Here is a 7,830-nt window from a genome sequence, read left to right as displayed (position 1 = left end):
AGGGAGAGGGGGGAGGTGAGGAGGGAAAAAGACAGGGAGTCAGAGCTCATTGATTTTAATCTTGCCAGGACCCGAAGCTATACTGCTGATCCGCAATAAAATCCAAGAAGAAAATAATTGCATTTTGGCAAAGGTACTTGAGAGTGTTTTATGGCAGCAAGATAGAAGGCGCTTTAATGCCCATGATGAAAGTCAACGGAGACTCCATTAAATAAAAAATCCAGAGATTGCCCCAGTTCCTGAGACAAATAGGAGTCAGCAATTGGAAGTATGTGTCTGGAAATGAGTCATAAAGTTCAGTGACGTTTCCAATATCCATCACATCTCATATTCACAAAGAAGCAAAATTCTCCGCTAAACGATCAGGCACACGGACTCTCATTATGAATGGTATAGATGTCACAAAATATAAAGAGGTAACCTATACAGGCAAAGAGAAAAGTAATTATAAAAATGCAGAATGAAGTTTTGTTGTATTTTTAAAATTTTGAAATGTAAAAGAGCCTACTACTATGTGTTATATTATTATTTTCTCCATTTATGTTTACTTGATTCTGTTATTATTAAATTTGAAAAAAATAGAAACCCTCAATATTCAAGATTAGGAAAGACTATGAAAGTTGGTTTCTCTAGGAATTACATGATGCAGCCTTACATTTTCAGTCTATTTAGAGTGAATATTCTTTGGTAAAAGAAAGATGTAAAATATTTCAATAACCTTTTTTTTTATGCTTCAGATTTCTGAAGGGTTATATCTATGTACTACAAATATTTGCAAGACATTGTGATAGGTTTTGCTTTAAGCAATGATATCCATTTCAAATATATTAACATAAAAATCACCTGGATATTTGTGATTTTTTTTCCTAAAAATCAGAGTCTCTATATGGCATTCATTTCCCTTAAGCCCAGATAACTGCCTTTAACTCTATTTTTTTGCAATGTAATTCCACAGGCAACATATTTCCTAAATGTTCTTAATGTAAAAATATTTTTTTTCATTTTTGCTTTTTTTTTTTTTTAATTCACAAAAACACTTTTTATTTGAGGCAAAGAAAAGTCTGGCTGAAAGGATTACTGCTTAAAGAGTCAAAATTCAACTGTTAGTGGCAGTGGCACTGTTTTGACATTGTAGATTTTGCTTCTCCTTGGTCAGAAAAGTGTATTCAGGTTTTATTTTCCCCAGCCGGGCAAAAAGAAGGACAAGGAAAGCTAAAGATCCTTCTACACTACTGACACTGCTTTTCAGACCCAAGATCAAGCCAGACATTCCGTCACTGGCCAGTCTGAGGGTTACTGTCCCTCAGCTGAGGCCACACTACATTTGCAAGAAAGATCAGGCAGGAACAACAGGTGTAGGTCACTTGGGAAGAGCGGGCATCTGCAGCTTCAAAACTCCTCATGAAAGGGGTGGGTAACCCTTGTGGGAGGCACAGCTCACCAAGGTACAGACCCTCCAGTTTCTGTTGTGGCTAAGTAAGGTGGTCACATCAATGCCACTCAGTTCAAAGTCAAAGACCTTGAAGTTCTCAGCAATGCATTCAGGTGTCCTAGACTTGGGGATTACCACCAAGTTCCTTCCTCTGCATAGGAAACCAGATCAGAACCTGGGCTGGAGTTTTATTGCACTTGGCTTCAATTGCCTTGATCCTGGAATTCTCCAGGAGGGATGAGTCCTCAAGTTTTGGGCCAGAGCTTGTTGGGAGAGCGAAGGGGGCTGTAGGCAGTCCCATGATGCCTTTGGACTGGCCATACTGGTCTAACTTCTCCTGAGTTAGATACAAGTGGCACTCAATCTGGTTAACCGCTGATTTATACTTCAAACCAGGTTTGTTTAGGAGCCTCTCAATCTGCAGATGGTTGAAATTGGAGATACCAAGAACTGCCACCAGCCTTTCATCTACCAGCTCTTCCATGGCCATCCAAGTATCCAAAATACCTGTGTCACTGGGAATCACATTGCCTGCTTCATCCTATGGGAGAAGATCCTTCCCAGTCTTAAAGCCTGTCAGCCAGTGAACAAAGTAGAAGTCCAGGTAGTCAAGCGGCAGTTCCCAAGTGTGTTCTTGCAGGCTTCTTTCACCAGGCTCTTCTCATGGTAGGTGCACCACAGCTTGCTAATGATAAAGAGCTCTTTCCCCTTCCCCATCACTACCTGGGCCTTGAGCTTCTGCTGGATGACCAACCCCACCTCTCGCTCATTCTGGTACACATGGGCATAGTCAACATAGTGGTACCTGATGTCAGTCACTACCTTCACAGGCTCGGTCACCTGGCCCAGAAAGGAATTCTAGGTGCCCAGTCCCAGCATGGGCATCTTGGCGCCAGTGTTGAGAACAGTATGGTTGCCATAATTGCTGCACTTCACAAAACCCCTGCACAGAATTGTGCCTGCTTTCATTTTTAAATAATATTTTCATTGGATATAGATTATTTTTATAGCCCACCCAGGTTCAAAGTCTGATGCTGAAGAGGAATACAATGCACTGAGATAACAGGAGAGACGGCAGAGAAGAGGATAATGCCGCAGGGGCCATTTGAGGAGATGGGAAAATTTCTTAAATCCATCTACAAAAAATTTAGGAGAAAGGGTTTAAAACACAGTTTGGTGAGCATAAGCCCAGGTCATTGGGTCTGCTAATGGGAAGAGCTTGGGGAAGAACCAGAGGGATATACAAATTTTTATTTTCTGCATAGGCTCTTGGATGGGGATGTTGCAATAGCAGTTGAATCAGTTTCTTGGTATGGGCCACATATCTGAGTGGGTCAGCCAATCCATGGGAATGCAGGGCTTGGAAGATAACGCAAAAAGTAGCCTGGACTGAGTTCTGGAAAGTAGCTGATCCATCTCCTCTACTTCTGTACTGATCCATCTCCTCTACTTTTTCATATTTCTGGGAATAGAGTTTCATAGTAATTATTGAGAATCTTTTGTATTTCTGTGGCATCTGTTGTTATTTACCCATTATAATTTCTGATTGAAGTTGTTAGAAATCTTATTTTTCTCTTTCTGGTTAGTCTAGCCAAGGGTTTATCAATTTTATGAATTTTTTCAAAGGATCAACTTTTGTTTCACTGATCTTCTGAATAATTCTTATGTTTTCAATTTCATCTAATTCTGCTCTAATTTTGGTTATTTCTTTTCTTCTGCTGGATTTGGAATTGGATTGTTCTTCCTTTTCCCGTTGCTTGAGATGGCCCTTTCAGATGCTGATTTGCTTTCTTTCCGTTTCCTTGATGAAGGCATCTAATGCTATAAATTGCCCTCTAAAGACTGCCTTTGCAGTATCCCACAGGTTGTGACTTCATTATCATTTTGTTCCAGAAATCTAATGATCTCATTTTTAATCTCAGAAAAGAGTAAACAACCCCTTCCTGGGCAAGAAACTTGAACAGAAACTTCTCTGAAGATAACAGAGAACCAATGGCTTACAAACACATGAAAAATGCTCATTGTCTTCAATTAGCAGAGAAATGCAAATCAAAACCACTTTGAGATATCACCTAATCACAGAAAGATTATCCACATCACACAAAGTCTCAAAGTGCAGATGCTGGTGTGCATGTGCAGAGAAGGGAGCACTTGTACACTGCTGTTGGGATTGCAATCTAATACAGCCCTTTTGGAAAGAAGTGTGGAGAATCCTCGAAAAATTAAAGTGGACCTTTTATTTGATCCTGCAATCTCAATATACTAGGAGTATATCCAAAAGACCAAAAATCACTCTGCAAAAAAGATATTTGCACCAGATTATTCATTGCAGCATAATTCATAATAGCCAAGTCATGGAAGAAGCCCAAGTGCCCATCAACCCATGAATGGATTAATAAATTGTGGTATATGTATACCATGGAATAATATGCAGCCTTAAAAAAGAGCTTTTACCTCTTTTATGTTTACATGGAGGGACCTGGAACATATTCTCCTGAGTAAAGTATCTCAAAAATGGAGAAAAAAGTATCCAATGTACTCAGTACTTCTATGAAACCAACTTATATTTACTCACACTTTCTTATAAAAGATAGAACACAACTGTAGCCCAGGATGAAGGAGAGAAATGGAGGGGGACGGGAGGGAGGGAGGGAGGTTTGATAGAGGGAGGATAAAAGGTGGGACAACAACTATGGATCATAGTGCAAGGGTAGAAGTCAAATCTGTCAAGTATAGAACATTAATGACTTAACACAATACTCTAGTAAATGAGGCAAAAGCTATGTTGATTGGTTTGATGTAACCACTTCAGATTGTATGAAAAAATCAACACATTGTATCCCACATATACATAAATGTATTCACGATCTATGTGTATATGACTTAGTAAAAAAAAAAAAATATATATATATATATATAATATATATAAAATAAAAAACAAAAAAACAAAAAGTGTAAAATGGATATAGGTGGTATGTCTAGGTACACTAGACCAGTAATGGTACCTTCAATTCAACTTCGAAAAGTAACACAGATAATATCTCTTAAAATGTGCATCCATTTTTTAGCATCTTTTGTATATATATGTAAATATTTACCATTGGGTTTACTAGGATTGAGAATGACTGATATATTCAAGTGACAATTAGATGTGTAATAATACATTTTGCTCCAGGGAAATAATCACTTTAATATATTACTGGTGGATGAGCAAGTTGTTAAAATTATTAGGACTAGAAATGTCTATAGGCATTTGGAAATATCTGTAACAAAGTATCTCCTAATAGATGTATCATTTCTTCTCTAAAAACCTACTTGAAGCAGGCAGTAGTATGCAGGAGATGACATTTGTACTTCATTATTCATTGCAGCATTGCTAGTACTAAGAAAAAGTGGAAAAAAACTGTGTGCTCATGTCTGGGGTACTGGTTGTATAAATTAATTCAGTTGCATACAACAAAATACTGTGCATCTATTAAATACAATGGGGAAGCCATACCTGTCCTGGTATGGAAAGGCTTCAAAAATATTTTATTGGGTGAAATAAAAAGAATAATATGCAGAGTTGGGTGTTCTATTGAGAAAAGAAGGAGGACAACTAAGAATATATGCTTGTATTTTACTATGTATACCTTGAAAAAAATCTGGGGAAGAAAACATAAATTCTAAGAAGCAGTGCTCTACTGCGCGCGCAATGGTGGGATAGTTGTCAGAGTTAGAAAAATGGGCACTTATCCATAGGAATAAGTGGCTGACTTTCCACTGTACAATTATTTAACCAGTTGGATGTATTAATGGTAAAATTAAATTAAAATTGAGCTAAAATATAATTAAGATCTCTGCCTAAAAATCATATCTTGAAACTTTAAAATATTAAGTATTTCCTGGACCTTTTCACAGAAAAATTTACATCTACCTATTAATAAGAGAAAAATCCATTAGCACAGGAATAACAGATTGTGAATAAAAAGCTGAACATTTACTGATCTTCACTGCTGAATTCATACCGTGAAGTGATGTGTGCCTTAATCCTTGTCACATTGTTAAAGTGGCAGAAACAGCCACAGAGATACAGTGAAATAAAATGGCAGGACATTTCCTGGCTAGAATGTGAATTCATGCAAACTCGGTCTAGTTCTGTTCTTTAAAGAAACATGACCAATGAAAGGAAAGAAATAAATCCAAGTTTCCTTAGTAGGATGAGGTTAGAGGAAGATGTCTTATAAAGTCTATTACCTCCTGATAATATCTCAGCAACAAACGCCTCACCATTCTACGCCTCAATGACATGTTCTTGCCCGTTTTCAGAAAATACAGAAACATTTTTAATAAAGGGTCTTCTAATTTTAGGTAATTATTTCTAATGCTTTTTTCATATGTTGTATTCTATTTTAATACTATAGTAGAAATATCTCAAATATTACAGTAGAAACACTACTTAGATTTACAGCTGAGAAAATGGGTCACATGAGTTACTGTTAACCATTATTTTTCCTAAAAAGAGCCAATAATTTATGAAAATCTCCCCATTGTAGGGGCTTGGAGAATCAATTAGATCAGGAAACAGATGTAGAAAATGGTTTTGAATCAGTGGTTATTTAGCAAACACTCTGTTTTTATTTGGATTATGCATTTGGAATTGCAAGAAAGAGGCAAATAAAATTCATAGTGTTTACAAAGTAAGCTGGTTACTGAATGAAAGTTCCTGAATGAATTAATGAAAAAATGCATGAATAATGATGGAAATATATCGTAAATGAAAGTAATATATGAAATTTGACAACTATCAAATGTCCATTTAAGCCAGTAACTTTTCACATATTTGTATAATATTAATTTCATTCACTCCATATAGCTGTAAATAATAACCAGTTTAAAAAAATTGTTTTTTCTATTTTAATTTTGTTTTTTTCCTTGTTGAAGAAAGATACATGAACACCATGGAAATGCAGTGACTAAAAAAAGATGAGGATAAAAATGAAATAAATCAGATTTATCTTGTCCTCTGTTTTCATAGATTTAAGTTTCTTTATATATTCCCTTCACTAAAAAAATCTTTAGAATGTTAACTCAGAAATACATGACTTTAAACTAGAAGATTGTCACTTTCTCTTTAATTTTTAAAATTAATTTGAGTTTGAAATAAGCATAATTCTAATGTTTTAAAGGAACAAGAAAGATTCTTAATTTGGATTGAAAATAATTATATTATGTCTTGTTTTCTTTAGAAAGATTTTCACACAACCAGAAGAGCCTCTCCAACACTTTTTGTCAATAATTTTATTTAAAATACAAATTTTAACAGAGCTGTCACAATTCAATGGTTTGTCAAATCAATCAGTTGCAATATGTCTAAAAGCATCCCGATTATTACCAGTGTGCCCAGTGAGTAGGTGAAATGTATAATCTCAGAGATTTAATGAATACGGCAGTACATAGAATTCTATTTCAGTCTCAAATAGGTTAATTCAAATTACTTTTATGCAAAATTTCCATCTATTCAATTTGGAGTATGCAATTATATTTATTTTACTGGCAAAGAGATGGCAGCAATGTAATTCATACCAAATAGTATATCTAAAGAATTATTGGCACAACACAACATTAATTCAGAAATGTATTTGGAGGATGAAGCTATTTCCAAAAGTGCAAACGAATCAAAGGTAACGAGGGTTCTAGTACACTATTAGTTTTCTAATGTTGGTTTGAAGTATTATAATTACATTTATGTATAGTCCAATCTAATAGAAAAAATAATTAAGAGAAAGTTGTAGTAGTCTAACTTTAGGTTGTCATTATTTTTCTAACATTTTTAAACATTTACCAGTTTGCCAGGCCAAGGTGGGAGGATTGTTTGATGTCAGGAGTTTGAGACCAGCCTGGGCAGTATAACCAGACTCCATCTCTACAAAAAAATGTAAAAGCTAACCAGTTTGGCGGCACACACCTCCACTTCTAGGTAGTTGGGGAGTTGAGGCAAGACAATCACGTTAGCACAGGAGAGCGAGGTTACATGAGGTATGATTACTCCAGTCTGGGCAACAGTGTGATTCTGTAATTTAAATAATAGTAAGAGTAATAATAATAATAACAACTTGTTATTTATTTTTTACTGATTTTGAACTTTATATTTAGATACAATCATGTTGTGTGCACTGTTTAGGGATTTGGTTCTTTTGCCCAACGCTCGCATTATGACATTCCTCCAGGTAGTTGCTGTAGTTAATTCTTTTTGGATTTTTTCTAGATTTCATATTCCATCTACTTTTGACACTCATTTAAGGGGTTTTCAGTTGGTCTTGAGCCCCCCTTTGAAAATTTGCCCCAGCTCTTTCTACTGTGAGCAAAACCTTTCAGTGTGTACATCCTGTATGCTCGAGTTTCTCCCAGATTGGTGC

General features: G+C 35.9%; 1 pseudogene; it reads right to left on the bottom strand.

Moving 5' to 3' along the window:
- Positions 1 to 1,389: 1,389 nt before the first annotated feature.
- Positions 1,390 to 2,401, bottom strand: LOC100963261 (annotated as a pseudogene).
- Between the last annotated feature and the right edge of the window lie 5,429 nt (positions 2,402 to 7,830).

This window comes from Otolemur garnettii, unplaced genomic scaffold, assembly GCF_000181295.1.
Source record: "Otolemur garnettii isolate 467f Iridium unplaced genomic scaffold, OtoGar3 scaffold00009, whole genome shotgun sequence".
NCBI lineage: Eukaryota > Metazoa > Chordata > Mammalia > Primates > Galagidae > Otolemur > Otolemur garnettii.
The sequence above is the reverse complement of the archived record's forward strand: the minus strand, read 5'-3'. Positions and strand labels throughout refer to the sequence as shown.